The sequence below is a fragment of the Larus michahellis genome, chromosome 1, assembly GCF_964199755.1.
Source record: "Larus michahellis chromosome 1, bLarMic1.1, whole genome shotgun sequence".
Classification (NCBI taxonomy): Eukaryota; Metazoa; Chordata; class Aves; order Charadriiformes; family Laridae; genus Larus; species Larus michahellis.
In genome coordinates this window covers 142,977,669-142,990,805 of record NC_133896.1, presented here as the reverse complement: position 1 = coordinate 142,990,805, position 13,137 = coordinate 142,977,669, and the positions used below count along the sequence as shown (strand labels likewise).

Here is a 13,137-nt window from a genome sequence, read left to right as displayed (position 1 = left end):
GAGAGTGGGGGTGGGAAGTAAAACAGGCTCTGGCTGTTTACACATTCCAGGCGACCATAGATCTGTTCTCTTTGAGGCCTGAAATATTTTCCTTTTCACTATCAGTCTTGCAGATCTGGGGTATTTGGGCTTACTGCCAATAAAAATAAATAGTAATATGTTAATCCCTTAGATTGAAATGTAATAAACTGTATTCTACCTTTATGTGCATGTGCATAAGAAGAAAGATAAACAGCACTTTGTAATTTTTAGAAGTCCTGAAAATTACGACTATTGCTATACTTTCCTCAAGAATTGCCTATAAAAGGAAAAAGTAAATTTGACTCCTTCCTTCTTGATAGTTTGTTTCAAAGGGAAAGTCACACAATTAAAATATTTTTGCTAACTACATTTTCTGTGTTCACCATGATAACCTTTGGCCCAAGGAGCTAACGACTTCTGATTCCTCTTTCTGATTTTTATGCAACGCATGTATGTACGTGCATTTATTTCATTTATTTTGAGGCGGATTTAGTCTGCTTTGTAGTCCTTCGTTTGATTATTCTGGTTTTCAGCACTTACGTTTCAGAGTTCTGATGAAATTGGATACACAAAGCCATCCACCTGCATTTTTTTTTTTTTTTGAATATTGGAAATTATTTCCTGCAGACTGCACTAAAATACAGACTGAGCAGGCAGGCAGATGAATAATGATTTCTTCCAGGTTCTGCATAATGTAATGAACAGACCTTGTGTTTATTATTATTTATTACCAATGTTTGTATACATGTGATTTTCCTCCCTGAAGCTTGCTATCTTGGGCATCTTAAAGCTATATTCTATGTGTGCCATTATTGGTTTTTTTTCCCAAGTGGTGCAGTCATGCCGCTTAGTCACTCCAGCAAGTTGCTTTGTCACTGGGACTTGATGTGGCTCAACTTGTTATTGTTTCTGCTTTCTAAACAAAATTTGTTGCCCTCCAGAAATACTAGCGTATATTGATTACACCAAAAACCAAGACAGTCCCACTGAGATAACAGCAGTTACCTTTAGTCTTAAGACCATCCTAGCACATGCAGTGCAAAAGGTAATTCAGACTATACAATTTTTTTCCAAAGGCAGTTAACTGCTTAAAACTTTCTTGCACAGCTGTGACTGTCATCTAATCAGCATTTAGAAGCATTAAGCCTTTTTCTGAAAAGCAGTAGGCTACTTCAACTAGGCCATCAGCAGCTTGGATAAACACATGGTAATATTCCCTCTCTTGACTACATTTTTAGGAGCAAAGTACTGCTCTCATCATGTAGCGACCTGGATCTAAAGCCAGAGGTTGTTTGGGGTTGCTGTCAGGCAAGATCAGACTGTTGAGTTTAACCTAATTGGAAGTAAACACTAAGGTTACCTGCACCTCATTATTTCTGTGCTTTTATGACAGACACTCAAGACTGTTTGTATACTGGCTATGGCTCATGCTGATTACATTGTTAATAATTTGTGTGTCTGTGTACTAGCCCTGTGCGCTTAGAGGCCAAACATTTTCAAATATAGATACCTAAATAAGTGGCTTGGTTTTCAGAAGCGTTGAGTATGTGCAGCTCCAATTGAAATCAGAGGAATTAGTGGCTGCTTAGTACCTGGATAAGTAATTACTCTTCCTCTGGAGTCTCAATACAAGGGTGCATCATAACATTCTGACAACAGATCGCCTCTCTCTCCCCCCCCGCCCCTACCCCAAAGTTAAATGAAGTAATACTTTTAAAAAGTACTTTAAAAAGATCCTTCCAAATGACTACCCCAGTCTGTGTATAGATGGTTCTCTTTTTCTGTCTTCGTATGTTTCTTGAAAGGGCAAAATTTGGTCCCGATCTTCAGAAGCAGCTCTGTATTTAAAATACGTGTGACTCTGTGAAGGTGGTTGGTATTGAAGTTAGGGGATCTTTACTGTAAATTTGTAGTAAGATTGCTTCCCATATGTGTTTAGTTTTATTTAATGTAACATTTGATGTAGTGGAAAGATGTACTATTATGTAGTAGTGGTTTGATTTAGTATTTATTACAAATATTTCCTACCTTGAAAATCACGAAAACATGTTTTGTGGCTGAAATAGTAGCACCTGGGAACCTTGTTCTTTTTTAAGCAAACAAAAACCCTAAAGGAACAAAAATATGAGGTATAGTGACCTAATTTAAAAACAAAAAAAACCCCAACCAAATGCTTCTCAAAATTAAACATATTTACATATTAATTATGCATATGAATATCTAGAAATAAGTAGTATCAAATGATGAACTTTGCAATTTGTATGTAATTCTCATAAAGTACAGACTTGGAGATTGTTTTTTGGTTGTTTATTTTTCTTTCCAGTACTTTAGAGTTATCTGAATGCTGGCTGAGGACAGTTTAGTGAAAGATATTTATTAAGAGAAATTTGATGTGAAAACCAAAATGTGATGGACCCGTAAAACAGTAACTTAGACTTCCTTCTTATTTCTTTCTCTTTTTGTTTAGGTTGAGAATGTGAACCTGTGTGAGGCATGCTCTAGGCTGTTTAAATATCAACAATTAATTTCAAGCCACAGAAACTATGAAATGAAATTTTATATATACGCTTAAAGTTTTGATTATCATCTCTTTTGCAAGTTGACAGCAGTTTTTGACAACCAATCACAATATAACAAGTTCGCATTGTTGACCTAGCAAAACAGTCTCGTGTTAATTGTTCAACACTGCATACACAGCTTAATTACTTTCTTTAGAATTGTTAATTAGTATTTATTATTTTTTGTTTCCTGGAAATCTTAGTTATTAATCTGGCTGCTGCAGTAAACAAACAAAAAAAAAGTGAACAGTAGGGCCCTGTCACAGGAGCATGCAGCTTCTGATGGAAAGAGGCCATTTTTGTACTTCATTTATTTCTTCAACCCAAGCCAATCAACAAGTAATGTGTGCATTTATGTAGTTGTACAGCATCTAACTTTGTATCTTTGAGTCTCTGTTCAAATGAGGAGGGAACCCCACCTCCCCAGAATATGTGAAAACATGAAGACAGTTTGTAGTATACCAGCAAGCTACTGTCTCAAGAGACCTTTCACAGTTAAAAGTAAGCTAGAGAAAAGGAGTATAACTTGGTCCTTGCAGGAGGAACACCTCACTCAACTGACAGGTTTTTTGTTGGTTTTTTGCAGTTGCTGTTTCAAAAAGGTTTCTCTGACGATTGGTTTCACAGTTTTTGAACCTGATAGTTTCAAAGCCTATTCTAGGCTAGCCTGCTTCCTGTGAAGAGTGATGTTTAGTGAGGTGTATGCCACATCACGCTGGCGAGAAATAAACTGTGTTTTGATCCTGCAGATCTTACTTCACTTATTAGATTATATGTTCCTTTGAGAGGGGGAGGGAGCAAGAGAGAGAGAGGCAAACAACAGTGCTGATAGTGGTCTTATTGGAGAGAGAGACACGCACACCAGCTTTCCCCAGGTTTGATTTTCTTGGACATTCTTATCAGTGGTAGGTTTCCTTGAGACTGGTAGCAGTAGTTTAAAGAGGCTGTGATCTCTTGGAAGGTGAGCGTTCACACAGTGCTGGTTTTCAGCCTTTCATTGAGAAGTGGCCTTTCTGAAAGAGGAAATTGGTTCTGCAAGTGTTAATGAATGGCTATAAATTGTCATGGTAATGAATCTTTAAAAAAAAAAAAACTAACAAATGAAAGTAAACCAAAGCAAAAAAAACCCCAACAAACCCAAAACACCCTCAACATCACTCACCAAACCAGAATTAAGCAGATGACAGACTTCTTAACTGAGCGCCGAGGGCAAGTGCTTACATTTTGAATTGATTCGCAATTGTCAACTTGATGTGTGTGGGAGGTAAAGTGAACTTTTCATGAAAAACATTCTCATAAGAATGCTTGCATAGTTCTTTTGGTATATTTACGTGTGTGTTTGTGGAGAAGGGAAATTACATATTGGTGTTTTCAAGTCTTCCAAATCAAAGAATTGGCTCACGTTTTTGAAGCAATTCGTCTTTAGATGCATCCTGGTTTCAGCTGCGATAAAGTTAATTTTCTTCCTAGTAGCTGGTAGAGTGCTGTGTTTTGGATTTCGGATGAGAATAATGTTGGTAACACACTGGTGTTTTTGTCATTGCTGAGCAGTGTTTACACTAAGTCCAGGACTTCTCAGCTACTCGCACCATCCTGCCAGCGAGGAGGCTGGGGGTGCACAAGAAGCTGTGAGGGGACACAGCCAGGACAGCTGACCCCAACCAACCAAAGGGCTATTCCATACCATATGGTGTCATGCTCAGTGTATAACCTGGGGGGGAGTTGGCCAGGGGGCAGCGGCCGCTGCTTGAGGACTAGCTGGGCATCGGTTGGTAGTTGGTGAGCAATTGCATTGAGCATCGCTTGTTTTGTATATTCTTTTATTATTATGGTTGTTGTTCCCCCTTCCTTTTTTGTCCTATTAAAATGTCTTTATCTCAACCCACGATTTTTTACCTTCTTCTACTGATTCTCTCCCCCATCCCACTGGGGAGCAGTGAGCAAATGGCTGTGTGGTGTTCAGCTGCCTGCCGGGTTAAACTACAAGATCGTATCCAGTTGTTTGGCTGCTGGAAAGATAGACTTCATTTTCCGTCAAATATGGTTTTCTTATTTTACAAGACTGTAATTTTGTCATTATAATTGCAAGAACTTTAATTAAAATGCTGATGATAAAAAGAGTATTTAGATAAAGGAGTTGATGATGCCTGCTGATACAAGATCAAAATTAGGCCAAAATTTTGATGTTCTCCATCATGCTTCCTTACATAGGCATGTAAGCCTTTATTCCAGTTGTTTCTGTAATAGTTTGCAGACCATTTTAGGTGTTGTATGATTGCCAGTACTGTACAGGTTGACACTGAGCTAAAAAGGAGCTATGTTTAGAGCCAAGAACTGATCTTATTACCAGTGACCAATGTCTCTTCCTTGAACTTACCTCAGCATAGACGTAAACTTAATCAAGCCATCTCTCCCCTAACATCTAGCTTTCCAGTTCTTAAACTTATTAGTCAAAATGCAGCTAACAGCACTTTGGTTTTGGTGTTTCAGTTGAATCTTAGAGAGCTTGACTTTAAAAAAAAAAAAAAATAAAAAAAAATAAAAAAGGCTGCTTCCCTTCCAAATGTATTTATATGCTTAAAGAATATTTTTGTGAAATGTGTGTCTTTATTGTAGGCCAGGCATTTCCTTCATATAGGATATGGCCATAGCTATTAAATATTTATGCCTGTGCTTAATTGCACACACAGTAGTTTCATGGAAGTAAACAGCAGTAGTCACGTGCAGAAATTTTAGTGTGTGTGTGTATTTAGGACTTGGCTTTAATTGCTAGTTTATAATCTCTAAGAATTTCCTGTCTGGAGTAGAAATGTTTTAATGTCCATCCTACTTCTACTTTGTAGATTTTAAATACAATACCCAGTAACTGAAAGCTTTCAGTGGGCAGTGAACAGCTAGTTGCTGGGCCTTCTGGTTCGTCTTTGTGGTTCATGTTCGATCTTTGTTCATGTATCTTCAGTCCCTTCTCGAGGAAGGCTGGGTGAAGGGATGTGTGACTGCTGTCTGCAGGGCGCTTAAGGAAGTCTGTGAGGCTTCTGTGTAAATAACATGGCATTTAGTAATGAGAAGGTTAGCAACTCTGTTAATTGCTCATGAAAAATACCGATGTAGAATTGTGCTTTGAAAGTTTCATTCAAGTTATCTCCATATCTAGGAGTCTGAATTCTACATATCCACTAGCAATGCAAACTCGTTCTGCAACGAAAAGCAAAAAATGCATATTCCAAACATTGTCTAGTCACAGTTAGTTCCTCCTGGTTTAGTCTTTAGTATGAAGTTAATGCTCCCCTTCTGAGATGAAGGAGGTCTGTCACCAAAGGAATGAAATAAATTAGAGTGGTATTCAAAGGATAAAATGAAGAGACAGGTGCGGAGATCCCAGATGAAACTTTAGTCAGATGAAGGCAACAGTTGTAAATATGCAGTCTAGGTCATACTGTAGGAAAAAAGGGAACTCCTGTAGTCCCCAGACAGTGTATAGACAGAGTTTGAGTGGTTTACAAGTATTTGGGGTACTTCTTCCCTCATGCACCGAACATAAGATTTTTCAAATGCTTTCTGTATAAGGTAGGGACTAGACTTGGTTTACCACCCCGTTTTTAGAAACAATGTAGATGTTTTTCATATTGTTAAGATACATTGTTTACCATATTTTCCAAACTGGCTCTGTGGCCCGTGTGTTGGGCTCTGTCTCTCAGGGCAGTCTCCCCCCCATAGGGAGGTCCAGCAGGCCAGGCCGGACAGGAGCCACGTTCTCAAGGTGCGGGATGTTGCAGGCCACCTCTCGGTGTCACTGACTCCTCGCTGCTTATACATGTCAGCACATGCAAATCTCTTCTGACTCAGATGAAGCATCTTCTGGGGCAGTGTGACACGTTGGATGGAGGCTCTGTGCCTCTCCCTGAAGAGCATGAGGAAGAAAACATTACCACGGGTGTTTACTGTGGCAAAATGCATCTGTCAGGAGATGTTTTGGGAAGCAGGGGAGAAGGTTCACAGCAACAATATGAGGCAGCAAGGCCAGATTTGCGTGTCAGAGCCATACGGCTGTTGAAATGTTACTGTCAAATGGCTTCCTGTTGGTGGGTGAGGAGGGCTGGGGTGTGGGAGGGTAGCGGGGGGGTTAGAGGTGTCACACTTCTCTGTGTGCTAGGGACTGCACGAGGTGTCCTCCTCCTCTTCTGCTGCTCACCGGCAAGGGCTGTCCCTCAGCTGTGGCTATTGTGTGATGCAATTAGTTTTTATTGACTAAGATGACCGTAATAGGTTTCATTTATGTACCTTGGTTTTATTGCAGTTTAGCCCTCTAAATACCCAGGAGGCTCCTAAAATAACAAAGATACTATTAATTAGAAGCTAAAAGGAACGTGAACTTTAAAACAATACTTTATTTTCTTTTTTTCATCTTTTAATACATGTACGTATTTGAAACTACACCTTCAATCTTGGTGTTGTACAACAGCTAAAGTGTTTTGACAAGTGATAGCTGAGGTTACTATAAAAAAGAAATCTATGTAATTTTTTTTTTCTTGCCTTTTTGTTTACTTTGCATATTTGAGACACCGTTGTCATAGTCAGTTTCATTGCAGTCCTCCAAGGTCGCTTTTTCCCATCTAGTCTATTGTATGTTTTACCCAATAGTGAGGATATTTTTTTTAAATAGTAAAAATAACAGGAAATGCATTTTCAAGTCCTTAAAAGCAAACTTAAGAACTGGGACTGATTCACCCTGTGAAACTATTCTACCTCATTTGTTTGAAATTGGGCAGATTTCACACTGGTGGCATCTCTTAAAATGGGGGGAAAGGGAGAGAGAAGAAACAGCAATTGCTAAATGGAAGACCTTATAGCTAAAAACCTAATGTGTGATAGAATATTTTTCTGCCATTTGTGCAATCAGCAACAAAAGGATAAAGACTGGACATTGGACTAGGGGCTAAACTCTTCTGGTCTGAGATGAAAATTTATCTGGTTTATTGTACTTTTAAAAAGATATTGTTTGGTTTTTTTTGCTAATGAGTGCATGCCAGATTATCGTTTACCAGTTACCATTCTAGTCCAAATCAGAATTGACGTTGGCAGAACATAAAGGAAATTTCAAGGCAGCTAAATATCAACGTCCAGAGTTTCATTTACTGTATATTTTTGTAACTTCAAAATTGCAATAGGTCGAAGAACAGGCATATTAAGGTCACCAGCACAATGTGGTGTTCAGTTCAAATAACTCGTCTTTTTATGGATTCATCCTATTTAGGCATTGATTAAAAACTCAGTATTAAGGCCTTTAAAATTAAAAATCCAATTGTTTATTAAAAATAGAGCTGTTTAGAGTGGAATACTGGTAGGGACTTCGCTGAAGCTTATTTATTCCCCATTGGTTTGAATTTACTATTTCCGCGCAACCAGTAACCAGTTAACCAGTGGTAGAAACCGAATAGCCAAAGATGAAGTCTAGAGGACAATGACTATTTCTTACTGCTCAGTGAGGAAGCACATATATAGCACTGTGCTTTTCCCTCATGAAGTGGCCTGACTGGCTACAGTGGTGTGAAATGTTATTTTATTTAGGGGTTTTGCTCAGCTGACAAGTGTAGCAATTTCACTGGATTCTTAACTTGGACGGCCTGAATGTAAGAGTACGAAAAGGTTGAGAGCAAAAAGAAACTGAAATCTTCGATTTGTGTGCCCTGGGCATATTGATGGGTACAGCTAGAGTGATTTCTGCCTGATTTCAGCACTTACTAGCAGAAGCCAGAGTTTGTATGGTGCAAACTAAGTGGTGGGTCAATCCAGAAGCTTTCCTTGGGCAGTACCAACGAGCTTGGGAGTGTTGAGTTGGCATGCATCAACTGTTTTAAGTGTTACTGAAGTTTTCCTAAGAAACAAAGTTTGTGTTGTTTGCATTGTCTCTGTCCATCCCTCCCATGATAGAAAACTCGGCTCTGTTAAACAACATCAGCCATGTTTGACAAGAATGCTAATGTGCTCAAAGATAGGAGATTCCTAAGATGTTGTATGATGTAGTGGTTGAGGAGGTGAAGGAGACCAAAGTCATGCCTCTCCCTCCCAAGGTAGGAAGAACGCAGCTCTGGATTCGCTCTGTGGGGCAGCAGCCAACTTAGCAGTCACGCATACTGGCTGGCCAGGCAGTACGTAACATCACCGTCTGGGTTATAGCAGAAGTTTGTGAGGCTCTTCAGCAGACATGGGGTATGCAAGTGTAAAAAAAGCAGATTCCTTTAGTTCAGCTGCTTATAGAACAACGTATTTATTCGTTATGTGGGCTGCAGTCTGGTATGAACTCAATTCAAAGGCTGTTGCAAATGCCTATTTGCAGAAGGGTATGAACTTACTCTTTTTAAAATCTGCTTTTGACTGTAATTGTGAAATGCAGAAAAAGTTATAAATCCGTCAGCAAACTGCCTATTTTAAGCCCATCTAGTCATGTTTCCAGAGATCAGATTTTTACAAATGAGATATTTTTAAATGGATGAAATGAGCATATACCACATGCTAGAGGTATGAAGCAGCTTTAGAAGTTGTAAGTTTGGAGCCTTCTGTTTACAATATGATGTTTTGAAATCTAATGGCGTACAGTATTTGTCATGTCATATATCATTACAGAAATGTAACACAGTTCTAAATGTGTTGCAGAATAATCCTTTGCTGTGTTGAAGTGAAGAATCATCAGATAAATTTATTGTTTACCAAGAAACCAGAAAATTTATAATGATAATGAAGAGTTCTTAATTAGTTAATTTCTGTAACACTTGCATGAGGACTTTTTGTTACTAAGCTATGTACAAAAACATAGATAAATTCCTTTGAGGCAATATGTAAAGACTGCTTGGTTTGTAGACCACGTTTTCACCCTAACCTACAATAGCAATGTGGATTTTCTTTATGCTTTTATTTTGTTTCCTTTGTATTGTGGCCCAGCTGGCATTTCCAAATATAGCTTGTATATAATGAAATGCCTACCTCCATCAGTACATAATTTTTTTTTTTAAATTAATTGTGATATGGTTCTCATCCAGGTTGGTCCTTTCGCTGTGGAACTCCTGTTAGTTTTGTTACTAGATCTGCAGAGCTTAGTATCTTCTAGATATACTGAACATAACTCCTATAACCATGCAAAACACAGAAGAAAATAAAAAAAAAAAATAATACCCAGGCATTCTTTTAGACCAGGATTTGATAGAAAGCCTGCTTTGAGTGCAGGGATGTGAAGTTCAGGCATTTTGGAACATCCACTCTTGTCAGTCAAGTCAAAGAGTTTGTTACAGTCTGTTCTCGATATTGTTTTCCAGGCATAAGAAGCTTTATGCTTCACTTATGATTACAGTGTAAAAACCAGTGTGATAGCCTAGTACCACCTGTGTAGATGGGACTGTTCTGCTAGAGGCGCTGGAGTGTTTGGGTTTGGTTTGTTTTTAGTTCAGTTGTAATCTGTTTAAAGCTTGGTCTATTTACCTGTCCCCTTGCTGTAAGTCAGCAAATATCAAGTTGTTTGAATGGTGTTATATTGGATTATAAAACACTTCTCTAGTAAGGAGGTGCTTATTCTTAGCAGTGATTATAGAATAGGCATAAATATTTAAATATAGAATTTATAGGCATAAATATATGACTTTACACAGAATGGGGAAAAAAGGGTTTGTGAAATGACAATATATAGTGGACAGTTGAGCAGCTGTTTTTGTTCCATTGCAAGTATAACAAGCAGTGCGTTCTGAAAGCAAGCAGGTCTTCCTGCAAAAAATTTTCCCAATTTTTATTCTAGAGACAAGAGATTATACTGGTAACTGGAAGAGAACTCAAGACGAAAATTGGCTGTCCAGGATTAAGCTCATCATCTGTGACGATGATCTTTCCTGGACTGACATATCCAGAGTGTGACCAGTGCTTGCTTTTGTTTCCTCATCGTGCTTAGATTTAATTATCTGTATTTAGACTGAAATCCCTTAAAATTGAAAAATCATTTACATTACTTTGCAACCTTTTTGAAATGCTACAAGTTATTTCTTTCTTTCTAGATTACAGCAGTGAAGAAATGGTGCTTTAAGTGATCGCATTGTGTGGTTTGATGGGATGTGATCCATGGGTGGAATGGTTAATGGTTCTGTGAGGAATTATTAACAGGTGCTGAAACACAAGTGCTGCACGGCCATGAAATCTCAGTGCACAAGAAGTTAAAAGATACATTTTTTTTTTCTTTTTTTTTAGAAAAAAGGGAAATCACTGGAGTTGGAATTCATCGTAACTGAGGACTGATCTGACAATACTTGCTAGGTTTTAAGTGAGAGAGAAATATAACTGTTTACAATCGCATCAACTGTTGTTTTTCAATCTGTTTTTCATGTCCTACCACAGGGAGGACACTAGCAGAATGAGGAGGGACCAAGAAACTATTTTAATCAAACGTTAAGCACTCTTGAGAGAGGTATGGCTGGGGGTTCTGCGCTCAGAGAGAGATACAGACACTCTTCTAAAATAAGTAAGATTATTTTCCCCTCCTTTTTTTTCTTCACATCAGCGTTCATCCCATCCTCCACATCATGTTTGTTAGGCTGGAGATTTTTAAAAGATAACATTTCCTTTCTCTCCATATCAAGATCACAATCCCATCTGCGTTGACATTTTAGCTTTATGAGGGAGAATACATTATGTAAAGTTTCCATTAGCGTGCAAAATATTAAATTAAGTGTTGAAAACATGAGTTGTTTTTGGTGAGTGAAGCAGAGCAAGCCACTGAGATGATTTGTACTCGTCAAAATTAGATAAAGGTTTTTTTTTTTTAAAGTTAGACAGGGAACTTTGCCTACCACTCACTTTCCTTCCCTTTTCTTTACCTTTGTTCAGACAATGAAATACACTGAACAAAGGCCAAGTTCTTAATAACACAAGTGAAAGCATAACTATAATTTGTAGTTGGGAATACTGTGAGTAGCATATGTGGCCGTACATTCCTTTGGCAAGATGTTATTCACATTCTCCTTGAACATATAATTATGTATCATTGCTTAATAAGGAGAGAACTTCTTTGTCAAACATTTCTCTGTAGTGTTAAGCTTTCAAACTGCACATTGTAATAGAATGCTTCGGAAGGTATCAGAAGATTCAACTGCTCCTTTTTTTTTCCTGATGGGAGATAACATTGCTACAGCGTTAATTGTAGTCTAAAATAGGTAAAAGTGCAATATGCAAGAGTGTATTTATGCATAAGTAGTACAGGAATATAAATGAAATCTGTCTTGACATGCACTCATGATAACATTTTTCCAGCGTGTTTACAAAATGAAAGAATATCTGTCTCTGGTAGAAAATTCTATGTTTAAAGCAGACTCCCACTACCCTTTGAAGTGTTAAATCCTCCTAGGTTTCATTTTTTTTGGCACAAGAGTAGTGGATGTTTAAGAAGCCAACAACATTAGCTTGCACAGGAGCATTCCTGTCTTATTTTTGTTTCTAGGTCTGTTTCCTGTGTTGGGGGAAGGGGAATGAGAGCACAGCTGCTCCTGAAGTTCAAGATGGAGCTGCTTCTTTAGTGTGTTTTAAGCCTTGGTCACAGTTTCTTACTGGAAGTCTTTAAATGAGCTTTAGTCTGATCTTCAATCGCTCTTTTATAGGCATGAAATCTCCCTCCTTCTCCCCTCTCTTCCCTCAACACCTATCCCAGTCCCCAGCAACTGTACCCACTCACTATAAAACAGAACTACTCATTATCTGGAAAATAAATATCCAAGAAGGAGAGCATTTCAACGTATGTGTTTTGGAGACCAAATAGATAATTGGTTCAGCGTCATCTTGACAGAGTGATCAATCAATATTTGTTCTGAGATTTTTCTTTCCTTATTTTTAAAATGTTGATGCTTGCCAGCATGAAAGATTGGCTACTTTAGATACCAAAGCTGACCTGCTTGAACCTTTATTTCTCAGATAAGCTGAACATCACAGAGAAGGGGAGATGAATTTTCTGCCTGGTTATTTATGGTACCTCCAGTTATTCAAATTGAAAAGTAACAGCCTATTCCTCTCTTACACTTTCTTATACGTATTTTAAACAAAGTCCTCTATCTAGATTTTGGCATATGTATTCCCCAATGAGAAACACTTCTAGGTTTTCATAGTTTTACAAACAAATTAAAGCAGTCCCTTCTTCCGTTTGCCCAGTTAACATTTTTATTGGCCTGTGTTGCGATCACATGTGTATGAAAGGAATAAACCAAGCCTGCAGTGGGAAGAATATCGGTGTTGCAGTTATTTTCTTTCACGCACTGGTAGGACTTTCTGTTGAGGTACCTTTGCTTATATAGACTAAAACATTTGAGTGAGAAGGAATAGCACGTATTGTTGGTTTTATTTGATTTTCCTGCTTGAGAGTGTCTTGAAGGCTGGTATATGAAGGGTATGTTTTGTTTAAAACACAGAATGACAGGAAATGAGGGTATTATTGCCTCTCCAGAAGCCTATAGACTGGGACATCGGGTACATAGGTGGAAGTCCAGTTTTCAGCTTAGCTATTTTAAAATCTGTGGTTAGCTTAATCCAAAAAGAG

General features: G+C 38.2%; 1 protein-coding gene across 6 annotated transcripts in view; it reads left to right on the top strand.

Moving 5' to 3' along the window:
• The window catches only part of TBL1X (transducin beta like 1 X-linked), a 202,474-nt gene that overhangs the window by 12,498 nt on the left and 176,839 nt on the right, over positions 1 to 13,137 (top strand). The window contains exon 1 of one of the 6 annotated variants that reach the window (XM_074606856.1): positions 10,953 to 11,076. The exons of the other annotated variants lie outside the window; for them this stretch is intronic. The gene's annotated coding sequence lies outside the window, so the exon portion shown is untranslated. Of the gene's footprint in view, positions 1 to 10,952; positions 11,077 to 13,137 lie in introns of those variants that run through there. 6 annotated transcript variants of the gene reach the window in all.